Here is a 26,195-nt window from a genome sequence, read left to right as displayed (position 1 = left end):
CTGTTGAGAAATGCAAATACATTTGATGTGAGTACTTCACTGAACTCAAGGGGAGCTTTTAACAGGTATACCTTTGTACATCTCTCTCCCTCCATCTATTCCTTTGGTTCTGTGTGTGTGTGTATGTGCATTGGTTTATATGCCTCATAGCAAGTATAGTATAAGTGTTACCATTTTGGATCCATAGTTAAGTCACTGTTGTAATTCAAGTAAACCCTACTGATTTTATGATTTATTAGTCTATGATTAAGTGCTGATAAAATCTTGTGATCAACTTTAAACTGTGAATAAACCTTAGATATCCTTTAGGTTTAAATCCATTCTCCAAGTCTGAGACTAAGATTGGACCTAGACACACCTAAACTCCATGAGTTTAGAAAGCAAGTGGGTCTGTTCTGAACCTCATGACTTAACAGGAGGATTTCTTTTATCCTTTATATTCCTCCATTAGGCATAAACTGTTGTCCAAGCCTGAGACCAAGATTAGATCTAGCTGCATCTAAGCTCCATCAGGAGTTTAGAAAGCAAAGGGGTTCACTCAACAGGAGGGTCTCCCTTACCCCTTCTGCATCTTTGATCTCTGTGCGAATCATTCTAGCTTGATTCTAACTTGATTTTCTTTTGTATGTTTCACCCATGTAATAAGTAATAGATTGAACCTTGCCATCAAACTTTGTGAAGTCACACTCCCACAAATGCACATTAAAACTGTTTTGCTAGTACCCTTTATGGTGATTCTTCAAGCAACCTAAACCACTCATTCGCAACACTGTGATACAAATTTCATGCACTAAATCTCTTGCCCTTTCCTCCAATGACCGCATTGTTCTGCAACACTTTGCAGATGCTCCCTAATTCTTTCTCCAAGTAGTAGTAAATACGTAATCCATCACTGTGAGGCGACCATGACTTAAGGAGTTCTCAACCTACCTTGAGAGCACTACATAGTTATCATACTCATAGAACTGGGCTTTTTATATACACAGCATTCACAGAGCCATGCACAAATACGCACCATTTTCATTCTTATAATAACAGTAGCTGGTGCAATTATCACTTACTTCTCAATTCCATTGCAACTGGTTAGCAGAGGCCTTAATAAGACGACAGACAGAAGAAAAGAAATCCACTCTGAATATAGCTCAGCTACCAATTATTGCAGTCTGTGCAGATGCGCTGTCCGCATGCATGCCCCCAGGAAGCTAAGTATTAAAAGCACTTACATCTAGATACATTTTTTTGTCATTGTAGTACTTGAAGGTCATAAATGTCCTGTTTGTGTTTGAAGCACAGGTGTAGTGACTGATGCCTGCTTCAGTCACCTCTCAACAACAGGACAAATGTGGAACTCCACAATAAAAGTTTGTAGGCAGACATCATCTCAAAACTCTTTTACAAACTGAGTTCAAATACAACAGCCAGCTCACATTAAGTATTTTCTTGCTCCCAAAGGGTACTCAGAGGGTAAGAAAGCAAGACAACAACACAGGACACAAAAGCTTAATCCATACAGAAGGTGAAGTTATAGAAGACATGCAATACTAAAGCAGCTTTGGGTATAATGCCAAGCTTAGAATTTTTAGAGTATCACAGGTGCAGTGAAACCCAAGTTATTAAAGAACCCATTTCCTTGAGAACTATGGAGAAATAATCAGAAAGAGAAGAACCTTTATGACATAACCAGTTAAGTTACCTGATTAACTTGTAAAAATTAATCAAATACTGTAATATTTTCTTAATATTCTTCCTCTACCTTTCAATATAACAGAATCAGTTCAATCTGTCAACACGATATGAAATCTTACACAACATCCTTTCTATGTGTTTCCACTACAAGGACATGTATTAATAATTGGAAAGAAGTTTCCATTCCTTACCTTCATATCAGAGCACCAATGCAATTAGGAAAAAAAAAAAAAGAGGAAAGAGAAGGAATAATCTAATGACACTTTAAGGTCCAGCTTCTTAAACGAAACATGATGTTTCTGCTCTCATCCACATCACTGCCTGTCTGTGCTCGCTGTTGGACAGCTTTACATATCATAGTTACTTAGAATGGAAAAGACCTTTAAGATCATCAAATCCAACCACTGACCCAGCACTACCAAGTCTACCACTAAACCATGTTCCTAAGCCCCACATCTTTTCAATATCTACAGGGATGGCGATTCCACCACCTCCCTAGCAGCTTGTTCCAATATTTCAACACCCTTTCAACACCTTGTTGGCCTCCTTGGCCACCTGGGCACCCTGCTGGCTCAGATTCAGCCAGCTGTCAGCCAGCACCCCCAGGTCCTTTTCCCCAGGCAGCTTTCCAGCCACTCTGCCCCAAGCCTGTAGTGCTGTGTGGGGCTGTTGTGACCCAAGTGCAGGACCCAGCACTTCTGCAAGCACCTCATGTATAAAAAGATCAATCCAAGCCCAAGGTCTTAAATTAGAGCCTAAACTAAGTTTTTTGGTGCAGAAGCTCACCTTCTGCTCACCTAGAGCACTGACAGCCTTGTTGTTCTAAAAAATAAAACAAGATTCTCTTTCTACTTGCAACTACCTCATTCAAATTTTGTATGAGCCAGCATTATATAGAAGCGTTTGATACTCACCAAGAGCATGCTGGGTTTCATGACTGGCTTGACTTTTTGTTTACAAGATGAAAACATCTCCCAAAAAAAGCATACAACGTGACATGGTGTTCAAGACTGCCCCCATCACAAGTTAAAATTAAGGTCAACACGACAAAAGGAAACACCAAGTACACTGTACTTCCCAGTTGAGTAGCAGGACATACATCCCCACATATAAAGGAATCAACAGCAGTAGAGGCAACACCTACAGTAACTACTAATACCTCAAAAACAGGCATCTGTACCACAATAGCAGACTCAGGTTTCACATAATAAACAACAGTCCTTCAACTGAAGAAAGAGGAGGGGGGGAAAGGATATGGGTTAGAAAAATCTAAATTACTTAAATAATTACTTGGCCACATTGTAAATGCTAAATGCTGGAGCGAAAAACAGACTCCAGTTCAATGCCCTAAGTCATGATGCCCCAGCTGTCAGAGGTAACATGAACCACATAGACATGTAATAAAAACACACTGGAAAACACCAGATTTGGAGGATAGGCACACTGTGTCAGAGGGACTGGTTTTGATGGGGAGCAAGACACTCTGATAAAGAAATTGATTTCCTGGTAGCAGGGGGTGGGTGGCCCACTTCAAAGTTTTGCTTTGGGTTACATTCTTACAATGTTTATGCCCAAATAACTGGAAATCTCCACACAAGAACTAATGAGACAGACGTTGTTCCTTTCTTCCTAACAGATGTCCAGAAACTACTGCTTCCAAATATCTGCTATGATTGAGATCAAGTCCTCTCAGTGGCAAAAGCAATTTTTGAAATTTTTATTCTGGCCTTGAAGTGTCATTCTTTCACCAGATTGAAACTTTCAGGTACAATCATGTCAAGGGGTTTCCTTCCTATTCACCAGTAGAAAAAATAATTTAAAAAGCTATAACAGCTTCATAATGTTAGAAGCTCCCAGATTTCATTGACATTAGTTAAAACAATCTGTTAATGTTGCGTTTTTCCTTTTTGATGGAAAATTAAGCTTGTTTTAAAGTAGTTCTTTAGCTGAAAAGTAACGAATTATGTGTACACACTGTCTTCAAGGAAGGCTCTGATTCAGTGGTCTTTATTGTAGAATTGATATGTACTTATGGTTAGTAAATACAAAAGACATCTGGCACTGTAAGCAGCTGCAGAAAATGCAGCATTAGAGAGCGCACATCATCAGGACAGCTATTAAAAAAACCCAAGCAAATAATAATAATAAAAAACAACAATCATGCCAAGGATACTACACAGGATAGTGTTTGTAAACTGATCTGAAGCTACTGACTACTGGCAAGCAATGCAAGCATCCAGTGGTAGAGCTCTCTATTTTGTAGCACAGGGATCTCCTGAAATAGACATGGTATTGCTGTGTTCAACCACCGTTGATAAGATCTTTTTTCTGTGAATTTGCCTAACCAGGCTTTATGTCCATCACAGTGTTAGCATCCAAAAACTCAGTAAGCATTCCAATTTAAATACGCTTCACAGAAAAAGAGTCTTCCTTTTTTTTCCACAGTGCCACTTGAAATTTCATTTCATGTCACCTTGTTCTTGTGGGAAAGTTTGAATAAGCAATTCTTGCCACCCTCCCTGCATGTTCGCTGTACCTTTTCCAGGATGAAGCTTAAAAAAAGCTGAAAAACCGTTTTAGATTTCTAAATAGGCAGAATTTTTAGAAGCATAAACACAGAAGCATTTAACTCTGCTAACACAGAATAGTCAAAGCTTACTGTAAAAGGCCATCACATGCACTGAGCTTTGCCTACATATGAATTGATCCGGATGGAGTAGCATGACAGCATAGCTACATCCTCATGCTTCTAATACCCAAGTTAATTCAGGCATCTGTTCAGTAATGCATTGTGCTGCCTACAGATACCCTAGGAGGCTTGCTGCAAACCAAAAACAAGCTAATGAAAACAGAGACCGAAGAGCAGAGAGGGGGTGGGTGGGAAATCAATCTAATCTCCTTTCAATAAACACAATATATATGAATGTTAGTTTCAATAACATAAAAGATCCTTAAATCTCTTGCAGATTACTGAGGATAAGCACACTCAAATTTATATTGAAATGAAAGAACATGAGTTCTCTCACCTTTATACGTACAGCACAATTAAAAGGATCAAACGCATAGCTCAGATGATGGCAGCCCAGGATTCCTGAGCCACACGTGGCTTTTCAACATCTCTAGTGCTGCTCACATGCAGCATTCAATTGTTCTTAAGAGATAAGTGCTTGCACGGAATTTTCCTAATAAGAACATTTATTGAACAGCTACTCATACAAATACCTCAAGGCACATAAAAAACAATCAAAAAAGTTTGTATCAATGTCAAAGCTTTGAAAATACTATATAAAGTAGAATACTTACATACAACTGTTCTTCACATCTCTAAAAAAAACCCCACCCAAATCATCTGCAATTCCCACTCCCAACAGCACAAGCTACATATACGTAAGACAAATGCCAAGTTTTAAGTACACAAGGACACAGAGCTGTAACGGACCATATTCCTTCCAATGCTAGTCTCAACATTTGAATTCAGCAATGTAATCATGTTCAAATCCTGGATTACAATGCTTCCAAAAGCCATAGGACAATTGTAACATAGGTAATCAGTTTAGTGTGACTGTCTGAACATTCGTCAAGCTCTCCTCACTCTGCATCTCGGCAACAGGCAGAAACCTTACCACCTCTTTGATAACAGTTTGATCAGTTTTCCCAATACCTGCCAACGTTTTTGCTAAATCTTTCCTTTGGATACCCTAGCTATTAGACAATGTAACTTAGAAAAGAGCACTAAAATTAACAAGTCATGGCACCTATTTGCTGTTGAGAATGGTTGCCAATCTAGAACACCAAAAATGGAATAATTCAGCATGTACTACCAGGGTCCCTGTCCTTGCAGGTATGAGATTTATTTGGTGGTTTTATTCTGTCAAACAGCTAGTTAAGCCCTTCATATTTCTTGAACTCATGCTGCATATTGTAATGTCTACCTCTTAACCCTGCTACGAGCAATTTCTTGATTTGTATTAGTTCTGGAAAGAGGAATTTAAAAGTAAAAAGAAAATAAAACCAACAGGTCTTTACTTTTAACTTAAAAAGGTTAGACTTGTAACTATGTTATTCACTATGACTTTTATTAAGACTAAGTATTTCCAAGGTTCTAAGCATTTTCAAACGTTGTTAAGTAATTGCCTTGATCTTTAGTAGCATGATCTTAGAAGCGAAAGAGTTATTGCTATCTAACTTTAACTTGAGAAGTCTTCCTGCTTCATTCACAGTCTTCAGAGATCTGAAGTTTCTGATTAAAATCAAATAAACCGTCAGGACTTTTTGTGACTTCCTGTAAGAATCAGGTACAGTAAAGAAGGCAGGCTAATGTATTCACAGTATAAGTACATCAGCTAAGGTCCATCAAAGCCAACAAAGCCCTGTGATCGCAGACATCTGATCTCATGACAACTCTTCAGTGCATTTTGGACCTCTTTAAAGCATGAGGTCGTGCTCACCAAAAGTCTCCAAAAAGTTAGATTTAAGAGACACAAGTTTCTATGTGATTTCAAATCCAGATCTATGGTGATACATTTGTACGTGCTGGAAGGTTCGCTGGCTACCTGTCATATTTGTACAAAGCCAGCAGAAATTGAACAGGAATATCAAATGCCTCTCATAACTAAAGAAAGAGGATGTTCTTCCAGAAAATGCTTAACTTTTTTTTCAGAACAATATGAAGACTATTTTTTTTTAAAATAGGTCTTGAATAGGTAAGTACCTCCTTACAATTTCGTAATGACTTAATGCAAGAACACTTGGTACGGTCCAAAACCTAATGACCAGACATTTCCCAATTCTCCTCTTTCCTCCCCAAAAGCATTATAACACAACATGCTGCTCCAAACTTGGGAGGCATAATTTCACAGCCTTAAACTGCAGGCAGCACCACGCAAACCCAAGCTCAGAAGAGCTGGAGTCTTGTGAACTGCAAAGAAAACAAGACTGCTGTGCAAGCTGCAGGCATTACTCTTTACTAATGATCAGAGCCACCTAAGGGGAAAAACAGACAACGGTACAGTAGCTGAGAAACTTCATGTGTTTGGTATCGAAGCGTTTGGCAAATGAGACCAGTTTCCTCTTAATATTTCAGTGTTTACTCCCATTCAAGTAATAAATAGCGTTCAAGGAAGCCAAGAAAAGCAGGGTGTAACTTCATTAATACGAAAGACACAGAGCACCCACCTTCTCCAGTAATTTTTTTTCTAACAGACAGGTCCATCAAATGACCTTATATAGATGAAACACTCCAGTTTTCTCCTGTTTCCTTTAGAAGAGCAGAGTTTAACTCTGTAGTTGACCTGCCACTGGTAGAAGACAATAAAAAAACCCCATCACTGGAAAACCAACAAAATGCAAACACACACGAAAAAGAATGTAGAAAAAAAAAGAAAGTCAATGTATCCTGCAATTTTCAATGCCATTTCTTTTAAGCTTGTCTGGTATTATTATTTTTCAGATGAATTTTATTTTTCTGGTAATCTGTACGTCTCTGATGACATTCAACCATTTCATTCTAAGTTTATTTTAAATATTTTCATTTTACCACTAAGAGTTCTGTTTATTTTGACTTTAACCTACCTGCAATGTTCTCTCTAGCATTTCATAACTCAAGAAATTATTATGTGTTTTGTAAGATATGAGCTTTAACCAGATTGCTACTTACAATGCACGTTTATTAAATGTCACTTTTTGGCTGCATATCAAAAATCTTTGGGATATGGTTTTAATCATAAATAGTCATTTCTTCAGTAATGAAACAAAAATCCTACCAACATATGCAATAAGCAAGTTGTGCAATTTAGCTAACATTAAAAGTAAACGGTAATTATGAGCTCCTGTAGCCTGTCCTACAGGTCTGCCAATTCTCTGTAGATACAAACTCAGTATCAGAAAACCTCTTGAAACACAGGACAGTTTGGCAAGGTGTGGAATTAAGTGCAGCTAAGGAAGACAATGATTACAAATCACTTACAAGTACCCTGGCACATGTTTCTTCTTTTAAATGAGGCATAGCTTTCTTGATCTAGTGTAATTAAGAGGCATTACAAGCACACTGGAATACAGCTATCGGGACTAGTAAAGAAAAACTATTTTCTCCTGTGCAAATCCTCAGAGACTGCTGAACACAAGTTCAAACATCCCACTCTGGCTTTAAACTGGTTTATTAGGTTTAATGGCTGGAAATAACCACTGCACTTTTCAAACTGATTTCAATAGTTGAGCCAGCAGAATTCAGTGTGTTTAGCCCTGCAGTTTCATCACTAATCCATAATCTCTGTAAAGTTAAAACTTCAGGGATATTTAACATAATCCCACATGTATCTTAAAATGTATGACCAAAGAGAACTGTAACAAGCGCATACGCTTTTTTCCAAACCAGAGCTCTAAAAAAACCCAACAAAAAACTACTGGGATGTACACTTCTAACAGTATCTCTGTGGTATTAGGGTGCACTTTCAGAAGTGCAACTGTATGATCCCTCTTGAAAAACCAGGACCTTCACATTCTGCTCATGCTTGCATAAGAACAGTGCCTGTTACTCCATAATTAAGGATGAAAAGAATTTAGGTTCAGTTGGCAGCTGTTCATAAAAGTGCACAACAGCATGAGAAAAATATAGCTGAAAAGTATATGCAACTAATTAAGGATAATGAAGATTGCTGACAAGGGGGTGATTGTTCTGTTTGATGTAATGGGGTAAAAGAAGTGTATGACCAAAGGGTCATCTTTATAATGTTTATATGATGATTCACTGCAGCATCTGAACATTTATCTTTTTATGCACGAGTACTTTTAAACAGAGAAGAGAATTCTTTTGGGTTTTGACACCCTGGGAGAGTCACTAAAAATAACTGCTATTGTAACAATTCTCTCTTTACCCCTTCCTCTAGATTTGGCACAGAAGCCTAGAGTATGTTTGGGATACCACAGGCCCAGGAAAGCATAGAAACCTGACATATTTCTAGGAAATTAGTACTGGGAGAAACACATCATCATCCTGCACCATTAAATACTTCCAAGTAAAACTAGTCAAAGTATGGACCAGCAACTAGGCAGTCCAAGACAAACCAGACACAGGTACTTCTTTTAGTATTAAGGAGTTATCCCATCCTTCTCCAGATGAAACTACTACAGGACTCTTACTACTTGTGGTTTTTAAGAGTTTCAGTAAAGATCTGTTTTGTATATAAGAAAGATGAGCAGAGACAGGAGGTAAAAAGACTTGTGCCAGCCCAGCTGCCTGTCAGCAGGTTAAGAACAAAGCTGAAATAAGCTAACTCAAATCAAGCGGATTTGCAATCTATCCACTTGGCCACTGTCCACGCTATTAAACCACATCATTTGTTCTAAACTGAACAGAGGTACAAAACTCACAGGCTTAAAGGAAAAGAAGCTGCCAAACTTCACTTGAAAGAGGTACGGACAAGGCAGGGAATGAAGTGAAATGAAAGTCAATGCAAAACCTGTAGCAAAGAAGGCAGAGCCTCCTCCCAGGAGGCTGAGGCCCTGGAGGGGACACCACTCCCAGGGAGGGACAGCAACTCCAGAGTTAGACTTGGCCACAGTGTCCCAATTCATCAAGAGCACCATCACATCACACAGAGCTGATAATTATTACACTAATTTAAAATATTTCATTTTCTTAAATACTAGGGTGTTGCGGTTCTTTCCCTCTCCAATTACTAGCTTCCTGGGGATCCAGATAGAATGACAAAGGCTTCATGCGATTTATCCAGCATCTGAGGTAAGGAGAGGACAAAGTTGCATTTTCCTCCCATGCCTGAAAAGCCCTTCTGAAACAAGAATATGAAACGCAAGCAGAAGACCCCTTGCAAAAAATATTCAACAAATAAGTAAATTTTGTGGAAATGGATATTTACTAAGTGATAAACCATGGAGATCATATCCTTTAGCTGTTATGCACCTGGTTGAACAAATTATTTCGTCAGGTAGTGGAGTGTGAATGGACCTTTTCCATTGCACAGCCATTAAAAATTTTGTTTTTAACATCTACCTTCATAAACTGGTTCCAAATGTATTGGGCCTTTGGCTTTTCGTATGAACACCCTTAGAAAGGGGACATAAATTCAGAAACTAATTGGCAAGAATAGATCACCCAGAGCTTAACTTTATGGTACAGTCACATATGTAATTGTTTTCGTTTTTATAATCTGCAGTGGTAACTGCAGGACACTGTCAAGATAATGCACAAAATTGCACTGTCCACAGACAAAGTAAAGACAGATAGTTGCAAATTACTCTGGGAATTCCTTATATGAGGTTTTCCTCTCTGCTACGAACACTGACATCTGAGAAAGGAATTTATTCCTTAAATAAATGTTGATAAAAATAATTTACCACAAAAATATCTCATTTACTTCTTTCAAAGACCAAGTTGCAGCTGCACAGTGCTGCAGGCAGAAAGCAGTATTGCCCAACAGCAATGACGGAGCTCAGGAATCCACTAGGCAAAAAATCCCAAACAAGTGAAGAACCAATGGTTCCCACCAATCCAGCTTTAGAAAAAAATTCTCTCAGAGTCTGGCAGTCACATTACCCATAGAAGCAAGATACATGAAACAGGGAAGTCAGAGTTTTTATCCGCATCAAGAGGACCACCACTACCCTACATCCTACTCAAAGGTCAATGCTTCAGATAACAGCTGTAGCTGCCACCATGACAATAAACAAGCAAAACAAAAAACTCTACAGTTAAGGCATAAGCAAAACTCTGTTTAATCATGGTCAGCTTGCAGCAAGTGGCACATAAAAAAAAAATTACACACAGCACGCTCAAAGCTCCAAAGAGTATGTAAAACCAATTGCTGCAGTACTCAGAAGTTCTGCCACTACCAAAATCCATGGTGAGGCCCCCACTTGCACAAAATTCTCTTCCGCATTTTTTGAATAAATGGCACAAGAACCACTAGAACAGATTCTGGTTAGAGAAAGACAGGAAGGCTCATCAGGGGCATGCACCATCTTCCACTGCAGTGAAGAACTGAGCTTGGAAAAGAAAACTAACTGACAAGATACTACAGAGGTATGCAAATCACAAACGGTATGGGAAAATGAACACAGAATTATCACCTTCTCAAAGCATAACAACTTCAAGGAGTGAATAGTCTGGCAGCAGACTTGAAACAAACCATATAATATTTTCACAAAGGCACTATCAAGTTTTGGAATATCACTGTCACAAAACTCTGTGAAGGTCAAAAATAGGCAAAGTTTAAAAAAGGGATTAAAGATACAGGAGGACTTAATTACAACAGTCCTAATGTATTCTTTGGCTTTGCAAGCCTCTAAAAACTATTGTTAAATCTATACTAACCTTACTTCTTATATGCTTTCCCAATAAAGGATTAATGGACAGGTTACCGACATCTGTGGCTCGATCCAGCTTGACAGTTGTTTATTTCCTATACACCACCAATCAGTTTCCGATACCAACTTGAACTTAAGTAGCAATATACAGATGTTGAAAATTAGTAATTTAGGTGATTAGTAGACTAGAAAGAGTTTGTTTTTTTTTTTTTAAATGGAGTGAATCAAGCCCTTAGTACTGGTAAGATTAACATCATGTGGCATGTCTACTATATGGAGATTTCTTCTTTTAATTGGAAGACCTTCAATACCACTGGAAAAAAGTCAGCTGCTGAGAGCCAAGCCATCTGAAGATGACTAAGCACATACACACTTTCAAAACAACAGTTGCTTTCCTTAGACATATCTGGCTGTAAAACAACTCTATGATTTAGTACTTCTGCATTATCCCCTTCCCCCCTCTCAGAAAATCATATGCCTGAGACCTCTGAGTTTAAACAACTGCGATACCAATTCAAATATAGAATCCCTGGAAGCACCATACATGAATAAACACTGCTTTGGATTTGATTCAGCGGCAGGTTTTGATCCATGATCCATATCATAATCCCACTCACTAATTAAAACTATTGCAGGTGTGTAAATAAATAACACATCTAGTCTGTAATGGGTTTATTCCTCCTAACAGCGAATTGAAGAGACCAAATCAAATAAAAGTGACATTTTATAGAGTAGTAAAGTATTTGCAACCCAATACACAGTTAAACTTTGGGAGGAAGAGGAGAGTAAGAGGCACACCAAGGCTTGCAACACTGCTTCTAACTTCCTTAATTTCAATATGCTATATTCAACTCAAAAAAAATACGCAGTTTATTAACTCTAAAATTACCATCCCAATTAAAACAAATCCCCTTTCCATTTCACTAGGATTATCTGAAAGGTCAGCCAACAATCACTGCTGGGCTCACACTAGAATTCATTAGTTCCAACCAGCAGCAATGTTAATGGGTATAATAATTACACTCATTGGTGGCTTGGTTACTTGTTGTGCCAGAAGGGTTACGTGACCAGCATAACCCTATCTGTTCCTTGAAGGCTTGCATCAAAGCGTCACAGAAAGGAAATTACATATGAGCAAAAACAGTGAAGTGTTATGACTTTTCATAATTGTTTTCTACCATGTATGGAAATTAGACTATTTTACGCTTTCGGTCTCCAAAAGAATTGGAGGTATCAAGTGAGTCAAAACAGAATTTTCTTGCTCAAGTGCTTCTTGGGGAATTTGCAGCCTTTATATTTCAGTTGGATTAGACATGGGAAGAGAGACTATGAATTTTATTAGGAAATACCACTACAAACACACCACCTTTTCTGAAAAAGAGTTGGCATGCTGATTATGAAATTTGATGTACGTCTTTTCATCCGCTTTATTGTTTCAATTCCTTCTCCTCCTTTTAAAGGAAAACCACCAAACACTGGCACACAGCAAGTAACAATCAGTAAAAGGAGTGATCAAATAGTGATGAATGAAATAGAATAAAAAGTTAAACTGAAGAGACCTTTTAATTTGTGCCTTTGTAAAAGCAGCACAGTAGTAACCAGGACACAGAAAGGGCTTGATGTTAAGTGTGGAGATTGGTCTCCATTACAATATTAAACTGATTAATGGAATTATTGCAATGTAGGGCAAGTACATGCCAAATGGAGACTAAAATATCATCTTAATGATTCAACCCTGCAACTTTCTTTGCCCAGGTAGACTTTTGAGCTATGAACATACTTCATCAGGACTAGGGATTTACATAAAATATTCAGGATTGACCTGGTTTCATCAACGTTAGCCCTATTTAAAACTTGCACAGCTAGGACTGGGAAGTGTAATTAAGTGACAGGACAAAAGTTTTCTGGCTTTTCTGGTTTAGGGTAGAGTTTTTTCCCTTTCATAGTTCTTAAAAGTTTGTTTAATTTATTCCAAAATTATTGAAAATCAGGTCTCTTATTTTAGCAACTCAAAAGCTAATGAAAGTATAGTAGAGCAAAAACTGGGGTAATTCAGATGGATGTATTTCATCTCATGCCTCCTGAATTTAGGGTGCTTCTAAGAAAGATGCTTTCCCATTTTAACTCCTCCTTTATGAAAAAAAATTCTTTCCATCTTTGGAAGCATATATTTTGCAACTTAGAACTTCTTACTTAACTCCACTTTTTTTCTCCAACTATAAAACTGTTAATGCACAGAAACTGATATTTCATGCTTTTCAAAACCATGGATTACTCATGAACTACAACACAGGACCCATGTAAAATTGCATATGCTGATTTCTAGTAAAGTAGCATGAAGCAGCAATGCAAGTGGCAGAATAGCCACCACCACAAACACAGAATCATTTAGGTTAGAAAGGACCCTTAAGATCAAGTCCAACTGTAAAAAATAATACACTATACCTATATATACACTATACCTCTTTCTCAGCAGACAATATATTAACTCATGCCTACTCACCACACAAAGTTATCTAACCTTAATTTTGGTATCCAAGAAAGGTCTTTCAGAGTCACTTTGGTATCTCTGGAAGATACTACATTCTGCCATACAGTCACTAATACCCAAGTGTCGGAGTGACATTTCGTATATGTGGGTTTTGCTTTTCCAATTTTTCTAAGTATACAGAAGTATACAGAAGATAGAAAAAGCAAAGGAACTACCAGACTTGCCATAGTTGTGATGACAAAAAGAATACTCTGGCAATGACTTAGAAGATTTTGGCACAGAGCAAGTGTTTCCAGCTGAGTTTGCTCTGGAATTCATAACAAAGCTGACTGTCATAACAGCTGGTGTGAACCTGCAACTGCAATATTTGCCTGATATAACTTGGAAACTGAAAACCATGAAAACAAGACATTATTCTTTTACACAATAAAAAAACACCGAAAACAAACTAACCCATGAAAACAACAGCCACCCACTAACAAGAAAAAACAACAAAGAAAAACAAGAATCAGTACAGGAAAATTAATCAAAAGCTTAAGGTAAGAAACTATTATTCTGAGTAAAACAAAAGTGGTAATGTAAACACAAGTGCTAAAACTACTGTCACCTACAACAGAATTCACTGGAATTGTTAATCTCATCATAAGACTCTAAAGTAGGTCACACCAGGCTTACAATTTGACAGAAAGCAAAGACTAAGAGGTAATAGTATGCAAATCACCTTCCTTACAAAGTTGATACTTCTTCCCTCCCACCCTTGATTTTGACCAAGCCTCAACTACAAAATGATCCACTGTCTCTGCAGACAGGGCAATATTTACATACACACCTTTAAAAATAATATTCATGCAAACCATCTGCTTTTAGACCACTTCTAATTGATCTAGAATTTGTTGCTTTGTTTATGGAATAGTTAACAGCTGCTCAGTATGATCTTAAATGCTATGATTAGAAGGTATTAAAGAGACTGAATGCATTACTTAGAAATCCTAGTTCTAAATATACAAAATTTTTATTTATACTCTCAGAACTCAGGCTTAATGGAGAATTTAACCTAACTTCCAGAAAAATTTCAGAACAAACTTCAATTAACTGATGTACCTGTGAAAGGTAAAGAGGTAAACTCACAGTTATTCCTTTCTGAGCAACATTTCTAAGAAACATTTGTGTAACCACGTTTATCTTAATGTTCAGCACATCCTGAAAACTATGTTTATTGGTAAAAAAAAAAAAAAAAAGGAAAAAATGACCCAAGAATGAAAAAAGTCTGCAAAGTGCCTGGCTTCCTTACATTACAAACTGTAATCATCACTTTCAGCACTTAATATGCTTAACACTTACCAAGTTAAATAATCAAATAAAATTTGTCTCTTCCCTATATTCAATCAGTTAACTTGGGCATTTAGGATATTAGAACTTCAAAACAGTTTTTTTGCCTTATTGCCCAAGGGAAGGCCAACACTTCACGATAAAAATTCTTCATAAGTAAAACTATTACAAGCAGCTCCCAAATCACATTCTTAGATCTGAAAGCTATATTCTGATAGAGATTTTATTTTATCTAGAGACTTTTTTTCCAGCTCAGTGTTTCAGAATTCAACATGGGAACAAAGCAATGCACTCACGATAACATCAAGTGAGATGCTACTACTGCACCAACACTGCACTCAACGTAGCACATTAATTGTACTCTAGACAGGAAATAATCTAGCTAACTCCTGCCAAGCAGCCTTTTTTTTCTTCTTCTTTTATTTCTGTACAACTTTAAAAAAAAAAATCAGATGTAAATACTGTACACTTGTGAGGCTTTGATGCAAGAAGAACAAAAATGGTTACAGTATACTGGATATAATACACCGACTAGGTGAAACCATGTGTCTTAAAACTTAGGTTTTGTTCTCTACATTTTAAGGGCCACAGTACTGGACTCATCTTTGTTGTCAATATACAGTCATGTTTTCAGATATCTGCTTTGTAATCAAGGTAGCTGTACATAAGGGACTCTTCCAAACCCAAATCCTCCTTAAGGTGCCAGAACAGAACTTCCTGATGCTGTTTAATGAGGCTTTAAATATTCAGTAAATCAGGTGCAACAGTTCAGAGTGCCTATCTGTCCATGCCCAGGTTATATCACAAGTCCTTTCTCCATTGCTAAGAGGTTGGTGATGTGTGTTACCCAACTGGCCTTTGGGTCAGTAATAGAATGAAGGATCATTAAACTTTAACAACTTCTACCCATGGAAGTCAGACCAAGTTTGTTGGAAAGGGAAAAAACTCCAAGACAGAATCATTTTTGTCAATTATTAACGCAGATTCTTGCAAGTCTTGGTCTCAGGTGGGCAGAGGTGGAGAGATTTGGAAGAAGCAGCAAAAGTATGTCAAAAGATCTGAGGAATCTGAGGGAGTTGCAGAAAGGTTCTGCAGGAGAGACAGTAGCTTATTCCCATACCAGGGAACTTCTAGGAGGAGGACAAAGGTATTGTGTCAACGATGCAAAGTTGATGCAATGTGAGGTAGGGGGGGAATATAAGAATGAGCCCTTCAAAGACTCAAATATAAGCAAAAGAAAGCAAGCACCAGAGAAGTTAAGAAATTAAGGCAGAGAGAAAATCTAGAAACTTTTTATTCATAAGGAATGATGCAATTAGATGGAGAAATCTTTCAGAAACATACATATACTTAAATATTCTTAGTATCTTTTTAATACAACATTTACCTAGATAAGTAACTGTTAACAGTGCTGACAGGGTCAGAACAGCGTCTTCTCAAGACAGAGTTTTTCTGAGATTGGAAGTGGTCCCACCAAATCAGACATGGCACCAGGAACCCACTTTCACAGAAGGACAGCATAGAGATAACCCTCACTAGGCAAGTGCAGATGAAACACAAAATGAGTCTACCGTAACCTAAGAAACGCTAAGGCACACTGTCACACTGAAGCGACACACAATAATGCTAACACAAGCCTAGCAGCTCTTACACAGCTGGGTTTTGAGATTTATTCAGTGAGAAGGTTAACTGCTGGCATAAAGGAAACTACAAAGAACTTTAAATGTTAAAAGAAAGGAGAGGTGCTGAATTCAGAGAAGCTGAAAAAAGCAATTGGTTGTTGGCTTCTCAGACTGCTTTCTTCAAAGGACTTGAGCATGCGTTAATGCTTCCTTTATCATCTGGTCATTTGTCCTCAGAGAATCAGACTAAGACCAGAAGAGTCATTCCAGTTAAATCATTAAACAAGCAGCAGATTACTATGACTTCTGGATTACATTGACCATTTCAAAGGTGAATGCCCTTTCTGACTAGCCATCAGCACCCTTTCCTATTTTAGAGGGTTATTTATGTCTCTTATTTAGGCACAGGCCAAAAAAAGACAGTCAGCATTTCATATTTGACAGTTGAGTACTTCATACTGAAGTGACTTGATACTAATTACTGTGAATGAAAGTCTCAGTGTTGTCATTTATCACAACAAAAGCACTGCAATAAAAAAAAATTGGTGATGGAATGTTTGCAACTGCTGATAGTCAATGAACTTGCTAGTTTACAGTCATACAAAGCCAAAATTGAATAGGAAACAGTAGCCTACAGGATCTGTAACTACACAAATAGATTAAAGAGATTAATTAACATTCTGATGTGTCAGAGAAAGTAAAGTGTCAAGAAAAGTAAGTGCAGGGTAGAAAAAAAAATAAAAGGTAAGAACTAATGTTTCTAGAAAAAACTAATTAGCAGCCAATTATCACATTGCAACCACCAACCATTTTAATCCTGAGGGGGTTTCTGACAAGCTAGAAGGGGAAAATTAAAGAAATCTTGTGAAACAGATCTAGGGCAGTATTCTAGGTCAGTGTGCTGAGAAAAGCAGTGCTGCAGAGGGCTGGGCAGCACTGGTGCTGCAATCTCACAGCTGCCAATGGGTGTTGCTATGGGCACAAATCCCATCAAGGAAGCAAGGTAGGAAACCAGGTCTTTCAGCACACTGACCTCTGTAACTCATCCTGTCTTCCGGAATTCACTCAAGCTGACCACAAGTCATTAGATTCTTCCAAAGACTCATTTTCCCAGCCATGGCTGTAATACAAGTGTTACTTTGGAGGAAAACTTCAGTAATCACAGAGATGCTGTGATAAACATGGACTTCTATTCTTCAGCTTAAGACAAATTGTAGCTGAGATTCCCTTTCCCATAAGCAGGAAAGTGCTTGTTAACTTCTGTGAAGTACTTGGGTTTTAGCACATCAGTGCCAACAGCCTGGAGGTGGGACAAAGCTCCACTTCAATTACTTGAGCCCACCACTACGCACCTCCTGCTCTTGTCCTCCACATTTATCAGGCTACTCTGTCCTACCCTAACACTAGCAGGGAGACTTGGCCACCACCTTTCAGAACACACAGTTACAAAACCAAGGCAAATCAAGTACTCCAGAAAGACAGCCAAGGTAACTGTAGTGTAACTGGCTGTTACACAGTTTTAGGATACACTGAGGAAAAAACCCAACCTAATAGAAAACCCCCAAAACTAAACCTCCCCCCTGAGATTTGCATTGGTACCTCTGTCCCAAAGGATGATGATGTGTTTCTTCAATTACATCCCCCACACCCTTTTCTAAGTTTGTAAAATTACACTATATTTTAAATTCAAGATGACTGAACCAATTATGCTGCCATAAATATAACTGTCAAAGTTACCTAGGCGATCCTAAACTGTTTTTTCTGAACTAAAACAAATAATTGCAATTTACCCTAGGGATCAGGCTAGACATGTCAGAGTAAATTACAAATACCTGTAGCCCAGAATAAAAGTTCCAGCAACAGCCAAACTAGCAATTACAAGATAATTAACTACTTCAAGGGACAAACATCATCTAATATCTACAAAGGTATTTATTACTGCAACAAGCCTTCAGTTAAGACAAGCCCAGAGAAATGGTTCTATCTAGAAGACACTAGTCAACAGCACAATATGCACAGCACAGGAGCCAAAAGAATGTTTGCTTTTGTTTTAAAAATATCTGAAGAGCTTTAAAAGTTCAGGAAGGAAAAAAACGAATCTGAATCAATCTCATGAGTGGCTGCTCATTCACTTAAATTGAGCTCAAAGTGTTTGCTTATCCAAAAATCCAGTGTTTGTACAGCTAGTCAAAAACATGAGACTCTCAAATCCTATTTTCTTCATCCATCCGATGGACCTGCAACAAAGCTCATTCTTAGTTACTACACCTGGAACACACAAAAGGCATAGCCCTTACCAGTGGAATTCACATCCAGTCAAAGCAGCCTATATAAGATCAAACTACCAGAAGTAGCAAACGAATAAAGCATTTAATACTTAAATTAGTTTACCAGTGGTTTTTGCTATAATAACTACTGCTTACATGAACATCATGTCTGTGACTACAGCTTTTCACACAGCCATTTTACCTTTGACCAGATCTCAAACGTTCTGGCAGCTTGCCAGTTAGAGACACAAACATGAGAATATCATAGGCAAAACATATGACTTTGCTTCCTAGTTTCCAGCTTTGGCATATTTGCTAGTCTCTCCATTTAATTTCGACACCACATCCAGGACCAACATTCCAAGTCTGGAGAGCTAAGCGAAGGATGGAAAGTGAGCCTACACACAAACAGAAATTGGAAAGTTAATTGCTTATTATCTTGTGCTGGTTTTGGCTGAGATTGTTTTCCTCCCAGTAGCTAGTATGGGGCTACGTTTGGGATTTGTGCTGGAAACAATGTTGCTACTTCAAGGATGTTTTAGCTATGGCCTAGCAATGTTTACACACTCAAGGTCTTTTCTGCCCCTCACCCCACCCGCAGGTATTTTCTCGGCTGGGGGTGCCGAGAACCTGGGAGGGGACACAGCCAGGACAGCTGGCCCCAACTGACCAAAGGGATATTCCACACCATATGATGTCATACTCATCCATATAAAGCTGGGGGAAGAAGGAGGGGCATGTTCCAAGCAATGGCTTTTGTCTTCCCAAGAAACTATTACGCATGATGGAGCCCTGGTGTCCTGGAGATGGCTGAACACCTGCCTGCCCATGGGAAGCAGTGAATTAATTCCTTGTTTTGCTTTGCTTGCACATGGGGCTCTTGCTTTACCTGTTAAACTGCCTTTATCTCAACCCACAAGTCTTCTCACTTTTACGCTTCTGATTCCCTCTGACCCACCAGGGTGGAGTGAGCAAGTGGCTGTGTGGGACGTAGTTACCGGTTGGGGTTAAACCATGACTTATCTTTTGACAGAAACAGGAGTGGATGTTCTGTATTTCACAGCATATAAACAATAGGCATTAAGTATAAAAACGCAGATGTACATCTCTTCACCTTTGTGCTTGCAGATGGAAGCCTGAATGTAATACATCGCCTATTCCCCCTCTAAAAGGCCCAACTGCATTTACCCACTGGCTCTCTGCACCTTGGCATTGCAGCCACTGGGGCTCACCTGTCGCAGAAGCAAAGCTCCCATAAAAGGCAACTTTAAAAATCTTCTTTTAATTCTTCCTTGCTAAATTGACTAGGGTATTCATGGCAAGTTCCTACTTCAAATACCTTATGTCATTAGTTACTAGTAAACTAAGGTGTAGCTATTGAGGTAATAATCCATTCAATGCTCTTGGGACCCAAGAAACAGGGAATTCCTCACTTAACCACCTTATTCATGAAGCAAAAAGTTCCTCCACTACATAAAGAACCAAGAAATCAAACACGGATAGAAGCTTGAACTATTTCACTGTATCATTCTTCTCAGGTCTCAAAATTCCCCAACTTCCCCAAGAAAACAGAAAGTTGAGGTCTAGTGACAGCACCATTAAGCCAGTAAGAAACATCATAGTTGCTTAAAAATAAATGCTGTAAATGATACACTTTGTTATAGACACCATACATCACCATTATAGCAAGACCTGCACAAACACCTAGTACAAACACCTATCAAACATACTTTCAGCAACAGTCAAGTGAAAAACTGGGCGGTACAAAGCAGAGTTCAACAAGTGGAAGAGCAGCCTGTGCAATTAATTGTTAACAATTAACAAAGGAACAAAAGCAGTCATTGCCTATTCAAAACCCAAAAGTATGAGGAAGTACAAAGGGACTTTCTTCACTTCCTAAAATTTATTAAAGGCTTCTGCAAAACAGCAACAAGAATAAGCATATTAACTCAAGCCTCAGAAATCACTGCACACAGAACACTCTGTTACAAAACTAGAAATACAGAGCAGTAAATGTTTATTTGCAGTTTAAACATTTAAGTTTTGGCTTAGAACAAAATATTTCTTTTTAAACACCTTGACAACACCTCTGTGATCTTTTATTTTAGTATGTCTTGCATTGCTAAGGACAGGGTTGCATGCATGTTTTCCACTTACCCCTCTGGCTTTCTCATGGCATGTTTTCCCATTCTAGAGTTCAGTACTTTTTACTACTGAAGTCTGTTGAACCTTATTCCCTTCAATTCTAATCCAGTAACATTATCCTTGAGATGTTTTGAGCATAAATTTGAGGATAACAAGCATTTTTACAAACATTTTGGCAATCACATGGCATGCCCCCTTGAAGAAGAATAAGTACTCTTCTCTCCACACAGAAAAACCAGCAAAATTTAACTTTCAATTCTGTTCTTCATAAGAAAGTTTTCATCAACCATCCATTGGTCTCCGGCAACCCATTATTGCATTATTGTTTGTGTTTTTGAAAAAGGTAAATGCACAGCATTCTAGACTTCTAACTTTCTTGTTCCTTCTTCCACAGGTAGAAAATTTAAGTTTCAAATTCAAGTTCAATGACTTATGTAAATTTTAACCACCACAGTGCATTTAATTTGCATATTCCAACTGACAAGAACAATGTATGATTAGTCCAATTTTAACAAGTTACACATCCTCAGAAAGAAAGATTTTCACCTGTATAAGATATTATTATTCCAAACAAAGCCTGGAGCTCTCATCCACTTTCTGTAGGTCATACCTTACCAAGAAAAGCACATTCATTCCTAGAAACGGCCTTTGCTCAGGCTAAAAATTCTTGAAAGCAGCTATTCTTTATGCTGACAGATTTGTAAGACAGAAAAAAGTAGAAAACTTTACATTCGATAGGCAGTTTATTCATAATTTATCACACTATGAGGACCACCACAGGTTACTTACTACACTTGCCTTTTACAAAACCAGATACAATGATTTCCCTAGTGTATTAAACTGTATTAAATCACCTGGGAGCTGATTTCCTATGAAAGACTTAGAAAATATTTTTAATTTATTAAATAATTTGTTACAACAAATTCAAGTTAGTCCTGGAGGTGAATGAGATAGCATGAACTGGTTTCAGGTTTGTTTTTATTATTATTATTATTTCTGGATAATGTCCAGATTTTCAAGAGACAACAGGATCAGCAAGTATCTTATCTAAAGCACCATCTACACACTGGGGTAATTAAGCTGCCTTTCAGTTCTGGGTTAATTCTTGGCTTCTCTGTCATTTCATGTTGTCCCACTAATAAATCTGTAAGCAACCATTTTAACTTCATTTCTGACTCAGAACAGCTTAGATTCACTAACCTAGCCTGCTTCAGTTTTAGGTATGACATTAGAATCGATTACTAGTCTGTCTGAAAGCAAGTCACCATTTCAATGGATGCATTTTCCACATTTTTCGTATTTGTTTTCAAAACAGCTGAAGAACCCTATTTGCTTTAAATTCCTCTTTTGAATGGGATATGCTGTCACTTAACTGCCAAAATCTGCTAATACCATTCTCCCAGCCTCCAAATGAAGAGCCTGGAAGTCAGAGAAGTATAGGAACAAGTTGGTTTTTTTCTTAACGTAACTGACTAGTGCAAGTTAATTTATTTGTTTTCTGCTGGGCTCTGAGGCTCTGGTAGTAGTACTTCATTGTGTTTTTATTAATGTGAACAGCAGTGAGTCACCACTGTGTTGGGTCGTATCACCTTACTTGTACAGCATTCCACTGCCTCATGGATGAAAGCATATAGTAACACTGACTGCAGCATTGTTCCCTTGAGATATCAACTTATTGACTTCACATCCAGAGAAACTCTGTTTTCACACCATACAATTGGTTTCTAAATTCATTAGACTTTAGACACAAAATCCATGGTCACTTTTTTCAAGTCTTTCAAGGCAGATCTTCATTTTTTAATATTTGAGTAACCCACTGAATTCCATGTAATCATATTTTGAAACCTCTTTCTGCATACTTTGCTTTTTTTGTTAGACCAGTTCTTAATTTTACAACTATTATTCTAACAAAAACCAGGATCTTTGTTATTAATTTCATAAAATGTCCTTTAGGTGCAAAACTGAGGTTCACTCTAGGCCATTAAAAGAAAAAAAAAAATTGTTTTAACCAAAACTTTAACCTACCAAAATTGAAAAAAAAACCAAAACCAATTATCAGAAATAATTGTATGCATGTTGTTACATTTTTCCTACTGAAGCAGTTCGTAGAATATCATATTTAACATTTCTGAAAAAACATTCATTATATCGTAGCTTCTAGTAGCACAAACTTTCAAATATACTTTTAACACATATTACGGTATCCTTAAACAGAAAAGTAAAACTGAAAAATAACTGTAGCATATTCCTTTGCTTACCACCTGTACCAGGCTTGGAGTGTCAAGGATGCGCTACGTTTTTTAAATAAACAATACCAGCAAAGCATTCTTTGCCTTGGTCTCCTCTTTTTGGTTATTTTTGTCATCACTTTTACAAACTTTTAAAAATAAGTGCTTGTGGGACATTCAAAAGGAGATGGACACATCACGTCAGTGACACTAGGAGAGGTAATAGAGATAAAGTTAAAACAGAGGCTAAAGAGGGAAAAGGTTACAAATTACAAGAACAGAGGTAGGAAATTTAAGAGAGACAGATTCCTTCTTCCTCCTCCTTTTGAAGTTCTAGACTTTGATATCTGGTGTCCGAGTGGATGTAAGGAAAAACTTTGCCACCACGACACAGCCTAGTAGTGCAGAAGGTTGCCCAGGACGGTTGTACAGTCTCCGCAGATATGAATTTTCAAGGCTACTGGATAAGACAGTAATCTGTCTCATCTCACAACCGACCCCGATTCAAGCAGAAAGTTGGGCTAGAGATTTTCTGAAGTCCCTTCTACCCTGAATATACTATGATTTATTCTGAGTTCTCAAGCCGGGTTTGTGACTACAGTTCTGAACCATGCACGAAAAGAAGCTCAAAACTATCAAGTAAATTCTGAATAGCTCCTTTACTATGTTTACAGTCTTGCTGCTGTTGTCATGTTCAGAAGCAAGTTAAGGGTAATCTTGTTTTATCTTCAAAAGGAGGAAGAAACATTATTATTCAGTATTCCGACAAAATTCTGCTTACTTTAAAAGCTACGTAACTGTACATTTCGTACCCAGCCCAGATGAGACTACAGCGAATACAACTTCTATTTACATGAACACAGACTTATCTAAATAAAGCCTGCAGCTCCTTCAGAACAGTCCTTTGCCTGAATCCTGCTCTCAGAGACAGAAAGGGGCACTTCTGACAAAGAATTAACAGCACTGCCGTGTCTTGCTTACGTAAATCTGCCTGAGCTGTAGACCCTACTGTTGGTGGCAGTATTGGTATCTAAAATGACAAATATAAAACAGTCTAACTGCTGAAAGCTACCTAGGAAATCATAAAAATACGTCCACAGAAACCACCCCAGAAGTAAAATCAAAATACAAATGGTAGAAAGGAATTCTGCAAAGAAAAAAGTTCAAGAGAAAGTACAAACTATTTGGATCTGAACATCCCTGCACATCCTCCAACAAAAAAAAATTTATGTGCAATATATGTCTAAGTAGGAAGACATAATTAAAATATATGTAATTACAATGAAAGAACAAATGATGACAACTACATTTGTCGTCTGAAACAGCAGGATAGACTGCAGGTAAAAAGCAAATAACAAGTGTCTCCAGAAAATCTTTAGTTTGCATCTAAGGATAAAGGTAAGTAAAAGTTTCTAAGAAATGTGGGTATGCTCTGCATTAGTGCAAAACAAACATAAGTAAAGCTTCATTGTGGGGAAAAAAAAAAAGCCCCTAAAAATCATGGAGGTGGATAAAAATCATTGCTGTATTAAAAGCAGAAGACTGAACAACAAACTCCAACACACAGCATGCAACAGAGCTAAAGCCAGACATCTGGACTCTAGATTTCAGCTCTGCATGACAACCAAACAGAAGCACCTTTCACCTCACTGCATTACAGTTAAAACTGAACTCTTCTCTCCTGCAAGACTAGAAGTTAAAAATAAAAAAAGAGAGACTACACCTATTAATTACTTTGCAGGGAAAATGGGAGAAAATGCATGAAAACACCACCTATCCCTTAAAAACCATCAACAGAACCAAAACATCAAACATATACAATGAGTGGAAGGCAGAAGGTCCTTCACTTTTGCTTTTATGCAATACATATAAATACTTGCATCATTTTGGCAATGGGCTTAAACTGGGAAGTTGAGAGATTAAGGCAACAAACCCATTCACTAGGAAACTGACAAAAAATAGGCCCATTAAGTAGTAACTTTCATTCCAGTTTAACTTCCTTTTCAAAAACACCCCACAAACATTAAAACAAAAAAAAAGAAAAACCACCCCAACACCACCTACCATCACACAACCTGCAAGCTGTGCCTATGAAAAGGTAGGAACAAAAAAATATTTAAAATCACAGGATATTAACGTTATTTCCCATAGAGCTGGACACAGAGGAGCTAAACCTTTCTGTTGGCATACAAAGAACTGTACATTTTGAAATCCCTACTGATACAGTTCTACAAAGACTAAGCTGTTACACAAGCCCAGCAGTCAAGTCAGGGGGAAAAAAGGGCAACTCTTTCTTCTACTCAAATTACTCCTCAGTGAAAAATTTACATTCTAGGTCTGCATTTTAAGTGAATAATAGAAGTAAAAGCCATCTATTGGGTCATTAGCAAATTCCTCTATCAATGTAAAATTACATCTTGCAATAAACAACAGTGTTTCATTCAGTCTAGTTAAGATACCAGTCAATAGCACTTTCCAGGGATGATTGATCGCATATACCCCAACAGAAAGAGCTGCGCTGTTTAGCTGAAATATTTTGTATTTAACTCCTAGCTATCAAGGGCAGGGAAAAACTCTCAGAGCTTGATTCTTTGTAGCACCTTTGATGTTTCTTCTGGCTTCATGCTGCCAGCCACCTTCTAGCAACCTCCAGAATCACTTGGGTGAAATTTTTTCTCCCCAGTTTTGTTTTTTTTTTCTTTCATACAATGTATCTCAAGAGAGACTGATGAAAGCTACACAGCTCCTGCAGTACTTTCCACTGCACCAGCTCTATCCAATATTGATTCAATAGAGACCATCCAAAGCAGGAGGTAATTCTAGAGGCCATCATTTCATGAGACTTGGAAGTCTTGGAGAGGCTGGTAACATTAGTTATAAACAATTACAAGGAGACAAATAGGATGAGAAACTAAGACAATAAATAGCTCCAGAGCCCTCAGAAACAAGAAAGAGACAAGGTGACAAAATAAAATAGGGTTTACAGAGTTCATAACAAATACTGAAAAGGCTCATGTAGAATAAATGTAGCTCAGCTAAACCCTACTTAAACATCCTCCAAACCCTCAACTCCAGGGCTTTTGTTATCTGTGCATGAAAACTTAGT

The 26,195-nt window shown here is 37.8% G+C and overlaps 1 protein-coding gene across 4 annotated transcripts in view; it reads right to left on the bottom strand.

Moving 5' to 3' along the window:
- Positions 1-26,195, bottom strand: part of DOCK4 (dedicator of cytokinesis 4) — a 256,017-nt gene that overhangs the window by 170,111 nt on the left and 59,711 nt on the right. The window lies entirely within an intron of this gene.

The sequence above is a fragment of the Falco naumanni genome, chromosome 5 (genome assembly GCF_017639655.2).
Source record: "Falco naumanni isolate bFalNau1 chromosome 5, bFalNau1.pat, whole genome shotgun sequence".
In the NCBI taxonomy this organism is placed as follows: Eukaryota; Metazoa; Chordata; class Aves; order Falconiformes; family Falconidae; genus Falco; species Falco naumanni.
The sequence above is the reverse complement of the archived record's forward strand: the minus strand, read 5'-3'. Positions and strand labels throughout refer to the sequence as shown.